We start from the raw sequence: 8362 nt of genomic DNA, 5'->3' as shown, positions 1-8362 counted from the left end.
TAAAGTATATATAATATATAAGATTTAGTTAGGTTATTTCAGATACATATTCTTTGATTATTATTACAAAAGTAATCATTCTTTTTATATAAAAAAAACCAGCACAATTTAGGAGTATACTACATAAGTGAAATAATGCATATTTTTTATTTTAAATTAATGTGTGCAAGAATCTCTGGCAGTCTTGGAGGATAACCGAGAAACTGTGTCATTCTGGGTGAACTCAGAGTTTGACTTTCTGCTCCTCCTCAAAAGGAATCACTTGAACTGTTCAGATATCTGATGTGTGGAGGTCTTCCCTTACTTTAGAGCTTTTCCGGAGATGCTTATGGGAAGGGAAAGGCAGAATTATCCAGTTGTGCCTTTAAGCCTTGGATTAGAATCACAGTTTTGGGTCTTTTTGCACGGATTTTTTATCATGTTCTCCTTCAGTTTGTGTGGGTTTTCCAGCTTCCTCTCACATTCCAAAAATATTAATACTGGTATAATTAAGTGCTGACAGTTCTAGTGCTCAGATCTGACTATCCAGTGGTCTGACTAATATTCAGTAAGATTGACTATGTGTGCTTGTCTTTGTGTTTGCTGGCGACTTGTTAAAGTGATCACTGGAGATGCTCCAGTGATGAACACCTAAAGTGACATATTTGTATCATACCTGAATTTTTATGTTTTTTGAGTTGTAATATTTTTTAGAACACTTTTATGAAGATTTTCAAGTAAATGTACATCAAAAGACACAAAGACATAAAAACATGTTTTTTACATATTGCTTAAAGCTGTCACCATGTTGTGACATTACAACATGAGACGGATAAGTCCTCCACCTCCTGGCTGAGCTGAAGAAATGGGCCACGTAAAACCAAAAGCAACCAATCAGAGCCAGGAGGAGGGTCATGGAGGGTGATTGACAGTGCTAAGACTCCCAGCCCCAGCTCCAGACGAAAAAGAAGGGGGGAGGGGAATCAACTTTTTGGGGGCAAAATGAATCGTAGCTGAACATAGATAACAACATCAGTCATCTACCAGCTACTTCTTAACAAGCTTAAGGTGCTGTATTGATATTAGGTAGCTAGTCATCTTTTAGCTAACACTACCTGTATCCAACAGCTTTACTCAACTCAGTCGGTTAGTTTGGGGGAAAAACTGTGAAAAGTTCTTTGCGTTTTGCTGGTTTGCTGCCATGATTCTAACACACCTGAGTAGCTCTGCACAGCAGCAGCAGGTCTCCTTCACTGCTGCACAGGTGTAAACCCAGCGCGAGCGTTTAAAGGCGGCTCAGAAAAATAGTACGACATGTTAGCAACGGATTAAACAGTTTTAACTGCTGATAAAAGTGACAGAGGACACAGATACAGGAAGTGCGGAGGCCCCTATTGTATCGCCCCTATTGTATCAAATTGACAGAGGAATAACAGAGAGTTGGCCATTTGTGGTTGGACATAGTATGAGCCAAAGCTTCCGGGGTATAAACATTTTTAGAAGGTCCTGCTTTTCTTTTGCATGAGTGCATACAGTGTTCATGTTTTTTTTTTTTTTTTTTTCATCCTGAGGCTTCCCGCGCCCCTCCTGCAGTGGCACGGCGCCCCCATTTGAGGGCGCACCCCACAGTTTGGGAAACTCAGGCCTGTAATGTTCCTTTGTGCTGATAGGACGCAGTCTTCCTTTGAGGTCAAGAGGGATGATGATGATGATGATGATGATGATGATGATGATGATGATTTCTGTTTTATTACCTCCACCTCTGAATTCTGTCATATCTGCCTTTAAAACTAAAGTGACAAACATTTCTCTGGGTCTTGATTAGGCGGTTCCTGTCTGTGTAGGTGTCTGTGGTTTCTGCCTGTGGGTTTCTGTGGAGATGTCAGTACATGCATTTGATTGCAAAGAGCTTTATGGAAAGATTAAAACACGTGACATAAGTGAAACTGCCTCATCTTGTTGCTTAAAGCACATGTTCTCACAGCACTTATAGCTTCTCAAATTCTGTCAGTCTTCTTTGACTATACAGATGGCATGGCACCGATAAACATTTATTATGTTGTGAAAAAGACTTTTCTGAAAAAGACTTTTCTTCTTACAGATTTTGAACAAATTGTTTCTTTAAAATGATTAATTTATTATTTTTATTAAGGCTATTCAAGCCAACCTGGCCCTGTGTGGAATTTTAATCAGCCCTATTATTAATTCATGAATTTAGCTTGATTAACCACCTTTGGTTCAAAGTTGGTTTCCAGATCCAGACCTGATCTAGGAATGTGATTGTGATTCTGCTCAACAAACACAAATACTGCTTTCAGAAAACATGAAATGTTTTATACCAGTCTCTTTCTGGACACTGTTCACATAAAGCATTGTGATTTTTTTAATGCATATATATGTTTTATGACTGTGCATGTGCCAAAGATTAAGTCTGTATGTGTGTGTTTGTGAATTGTGATTATAAAGCCACATGGTGTTATATTTTGATTAGATTTGAATTATCCACTTTTTTTCAAATCCCAACTTTATATATCAGTTTTAGAAAGAAGAAAATAAACAAAGGTTGTGGAGTGGCCTAGTCCAAGTCTTTCTTTAAACTGAGTTTCAGCCCAAACAGTCCGTTCATTCTTGAAAGGCTTAAAGTGGCTGAATTAAAAAATGTTTTTTCACAGCAGAGTACTGCAGTGGGGCTATTAGGATGTGATGTCTGTGTGAAATATGTTTGTATTTTCAGTTTATGACCCTTAAAAACAATACAAGTCAAAAGATCAACGTTCTGAACAGTTTTTATGACCGTTTAGCAGATTCCATATTTGTTTTTACAATTTTTGTCCAGTCAGATTTACAAATTTTAGTTTATCCTTTTGAAATGATATTCTTTCTGTTTGTACAGAATACCTGGATCTAATCTGATGAGAATAGAAAGAAAATGGAGGCATGTTGAATTAGTTTTGGCAGAGCAGTTACCTCTGAACTGGCTTTGACATCAGAATGACGTTCTTAGAGCTTAAAGAAAGTAAAGCTCATTTTAAGTTTTACTTAAAAGGTTTTTTTTTATTTGTTCGGTTTAGAGTTGTTTGCAACTCTAAACCGATGCACCCTTACACCCGCGCCTTGTAAAATATACATGTTTCCACCTCTGGTGACGTGAGGAGCGGCCATTTTGAAACATGAAGTCTCTCTCATAAGTCATAACTGGGCGTAGTCGGAGTTGCTCCCAACTGGAGCGCAGCATAAAACAACAATTCATCTTCCAACGCAGCAATGACTCAAAACACACCACAACTATAACGATGTAACTGAGGCCAAGGCCAGGCGTCTCTGAGAAGATAAGACTATCTCCACAGAGGGATGCCATTTAAAAATAGAAAAGCCTTCATTGGCAATACATTAGGCAAGCTTCTTACACTTGCTAACAAGATTCTGAATTTGTTTTTAGTTATTAATCTCTTGCAACAAACTCCAAGTAACACCTTCTTGCCTTCTTTAGTTCTTTTCACTTATTATTATTATGTTTTTTTTTTGTTTTTTGTTTTTTTACCGGAATCAAGAACAGACTCTAGTAGGGAAGCTTCAAAACATTCATATTATGTCCGGTGAGAAGAAGAGTGTTGGTAAGATGAAAAGATTTCTTCACACTTTAATCTGCCACAGGTACGAATAATATGGGGATTAACTGTAGTCTCCTGTTCACCAGTCAGAAGAATTAGCTTTGCCGCCAATGAACACAAAGGTCACCACCTCTCCTCCGCCATACATACACACACACACACACACACACACACACACACACCCCCACACACGCGTGCACACACACACACACACACACACACTTAGGTTCTTATCAGAAGAAAATTAACTATTGACGGGGGAAGCGCAGAAGGCGGGAGTCCACAGGTTTATTCAGAACTTTCACATTTTACATGAACCTCAGTCATTTCATGCAGTAACGTCCTGAACGCCCCACTCTCTCTGCTATCACACCAGTGTTCCAACTTGGGTTCGCTCTCTTTGACTCAATAAAGATCGTAGCTGAAGGAAATATATCCAGTGTTCATTATTTATTTAAACTAAAAATTAGTGTGGAAATCAGAGAATTTTTATGGAAACAGGAACCAGGAAAATAATTCACATTAAAATGTAACAAAAATTAATGAGCAAGAAAAAAGCAAAGAAACAATACAAAAGTCTAAGACTGTCCTAAATGAATGAAAAAAAAGACACAAATACCTAATCATAATAAATGTATGATAAGAATTTGCATGGAATATTAAATATATATATATTTTAAATAAAGTCAGAGAATCAAACAGATCCAGATTTAAAGCTCAGAGCTTTAAGAATCACTACACATTTTACCATACCATACCAACTTTATTTATAAAGCACTTTAAAACAACCACAGCTGATACAAAGTGCTGTACATTAAAACACAACATAATAATATAAAAAAAATAATAATAAAAAAATAAAAACAATAAAAACTCTTACAGTTTAAAAACAAACAAACAAACATACAATTTAAAACTGGATCCCACTGGAGTTGAAAGCCAAGTAAAATAGATGGTTTTAAGCGAGCTTTAAAATTTTGAACTGCCTTGTTGCTGAAAACGTACTATATAAATAAAATTACCTTATCTAATAAATACTAATACTAATACTAATAATAATAAAAAATGAATCAGTAACTTTTATAAGATCACAAAACAGTAGAATTTATTTACAGTTATGGTTTCACATTATGTTTTTATTACAATATCACTGTGGCACCAACCCCAGCAGGACAACGTCATTTAAAATGACAAAGAAGTTCTAGCAGCAACTAGAACACACATCGTATTATTCTTGTGATTAATTGGGCGACGTCACAATGTTTCTCATGGTTGTGTAAACTAGTAGGAATGCATCTAATTTTTGTCTAAAATATTTTACATGAAGCAGGATTTAAAAATAAATAAATAAATAAGTTTGCAGAACTTCGATTGACATACTTCATGTTTTTGAGCAAAAAAAAAAGAATTAAATTAATGATGCACATTTTTTCTTTTTTTTTTTTTTTTTTTTTTAAAGGAATAGTTATTTAGTTTTGCGTAAAGTATCCAGCATCCAGTAGTGTATTTAGCATCTGAAGAGTCGTTTATTCAGACTGACTTTTAATTAGATTTATGTCACATGTAGGCTGTTTCATCTCTCCTTCTCCATTTTGTATTTTGTGGTTTCTGACTTGTAAAAGGGGCTTTTTAAAATAAAGTTTACTTTCGTAAGCACTTGGTTTTTCAAAGGTTTAATTTGAGTAAAATCTGAGCAGCTAAAAATGTTGACCTCTTACACCTCTAGACAAAACAAACATAATTTTGCAGAAATATCCCTCCTATAAAATTTTCTTCGTCATTCTCACTATATTTTCCTTCATGAGACTTTCAGAACTTTTGAACAAAAAAAATTGCGATATGTTGCAATATTATTATTATTATTATTATTATTAGTTTTATTTTATTTATTTATTTTTTTTTAATTGGACAGGTTATAAGTCTCCAAATTCATAGAGCAATCATGTCTTACATGTGATAAAAGTATATTTAATAAATACTCTCACTGAAATGTTTATATGAATTTGTTCTATCGTTTTTACAGACTAACTGTACCTGTTCCTTCATGTCTTTGCTAGATCAGGTTAAAAGTGAAGCTGCATTTCACTATCATCTCGTTTTATTCTACGGAATAAATAAAACATTCAGAAGTTTTTTCTTTGTTTTATAGGTCATATTTCTACAGAGACAAACTTTCCTGCAATGATGCATACTTCTGTAAATGTCACGCTGTTTAGTTCAGAATGCCCTTTTACGCAGTTTTAAGACAGATTTCTCAAAAAGGATGGAAATGAACATGAAGGTAAATACATGAAAGCCTCATGAGTATCTGTAATACTTAGTTTTAATAAGCACAGTGAAGAGTGAGTGCGTTCATGTTTCCTGAGAATGCATGTGAGGAAGAAGCGAGCGTAAGATCTGCGTTTCCTGCCGAGATAGAAGATCTGGTTTGTGGCTTGGTTTCTGCTAAACTAGCTCCCCGTCACAAACTGGTGGTTATGCATCAGCTCTGATCGCCGCGCTGATAAATGGAAAACATGTGGTCAAGTCTGCTCTGAGAGGATCAGACACCCAGAAAGCTCGGCTGTAATATTCAGCAATAGAGAGTTAAGGCGTTTCACACCCACTGCTAAAATAACACTTTTTTTTAAATATATATATTTTTTTATGTGTAGTGAGGGTGGGGGGCATTTTTGACTTGCATAGATGTTATAATTTGTACAATATGGGCATACGTTCACATATTTGAACTTTTTATTGTGTCAATCAAGAATATCTGACGTTTCTGCTGCGACAGAAAACCGTTTTTCTACATGTGTTAGATGTGTCAGATCAGACTTTGAGTTTATTCTTAATTTACAATTTAATAATAATAATAATAATAATAATAATAATAATAATAATAATAATAATAATAATAATAATAATAATAATAATAATACAATTATGTATCTGCTTGCATTATAAAACAATCACAAATGCTAGAATGGAAATTATATGAAAAATATGTGTTAAAATGTAAATATTTTGTTTTTCTGCAATGTATAACATGAATTTGAAAGTTGTATTGAGAAGAATGTCAAAATATTACTGTGTTTAGAGTTTTGTTTTGTAAAAAATATATGGCGAAGGACTTAAGATGACATTAAACTTCAGAGATGTGGAAATAAAAAACAACGAAAAGGAGGAAATACAGTAAAAACTAATCTGATTTAAAGAAAAATCCCATTTGTACATATATAGAAATAAGAGGAATGCAAATTTAGGCATTCATTTTTTTTTCTTGACTATATGAGTAAGAAGCTAAATCTGAGACTTTACAAGTACTTTAAAATATATATCACACAGTGTTTGCTTGTGTTTTGCAACAATAAATTCCAAAGAGTTTAATGGTTAAAGTCACATTTTCTCTTTTTCACCATTTCCTGACTTTGTTGAAGGAATCTGTGTTTGAGTGTAAAGTCTTATTTAAAATCCCAGAGTTCAGAGGACCACAAACAAATTAAAAAAATCCAACTTTGAATTCAAACTTCCATGTCAGATCGGAGTTGATCTAATCTGGGGTTTCTATATTTTAGAAATCCACTCTATTTGTATTTAGCATTTTTTAACAGTATTCATGAAGTTGGTATTTGAAATTTTCGATCAGAATCCACCTCAACTTTACCAACTCAAAGTCATTCCATGCTGAGAAAACGTCGATGCTGTTCCATATTCACTGGGACGGTTCAGATTTTATGAAAAGAGGTTCTGTTAAGCAGCATTTTGCAGTCAGTGTCTTACAATACCTTTACATCTTTACATCTTTACATCTTTACATCTTTATATCTTTGCATCTTTGCATGGCATCTGAATCGAGCTAATGACAGCTCACAGCAGGCTAGCAGACCACTTATTTCCTGTCATGTTAAAATAACTTCAACCTCATTTCTTCTTCTTCTACATTTATATTATATTATTATTATTATATTATCATGGAAGTTGTTGATTATTTAAAGTGAAAAATGTGGTAGGTTACACTCTGCAATATGCAAAGCAAAACTGAAAATGTTTTAAATTTGCAGTTAGAGTAAAAGTCTGCGTGTCTTGAGATGTTTTTTTTTATGTCATGTTTATTTTATCTTCAATATATTTATGTTGTTGGATATTACAATGCCTGCACTTTAGGAAGCTCCACTGATCAGAAACACTTAATATTAATATAGTAAGCATCCTAGAAGTTCAAATATGAAAAAGGCTTAATAATTCTTAAAGTTTTCATGTACCAATGTGAACATTAAAACAACCGTTTTAACATGTCAGAGGTACTTTTTATCTGACAAGCTCTTTATGTGTACTGATTAATTTGGATATTTCTGAAAGAGATTAGTTAACACTGGATTTTATTCCAGGACAACAGATTAAAAGGGGTTTCCTCACTAGAAGAAGGTCAGAGCGCACCAGCCCAGTCCTTCCACCACGGCTCCCTGGAGCTCAGACCACAATACATTAAAGATCTGCTGCTGTTGTATCAACCTTCCAGACCAGTCAGGTTCTGGTTCTGGCCTAGAAGAACCAGAACCAAACATGGAAAAGCAGCATTCAGTTTTTATGATCCTGTGATCTGGAACAAACTTCCAGAAAACTGCAAAACAGCTGAAACACTGAGATCCTTAAATCAAGGCTAAAACCCATCTACTTAGAGTTATAATAACTTTAGCATTGATCAGTATATTTGATGTATATTTGCTTGATGGTATTTGACAAATATGATGTTCATGCTAGTTTCCTAATCGGTGACTGTACGATGTGTT

This window comes from Poecilia mexicana, unplaced genomic scaffold (genome assembly GCF_051168715.1).
Source record: "Poecilia mexicana isolate PSO_F unplaced genomic scaffold, ASM5116871v1 scaffold_7, whole genome shotgun sequence".
NCBI lineage: Eukaryota > Metazoa > Chordata > Actinopteri > Cyprinodontiformes > Poeciliidae > Poecilia > Poecilia mexicana.
Note: the sequence above shows the minus strand (reverse complement) of the source record.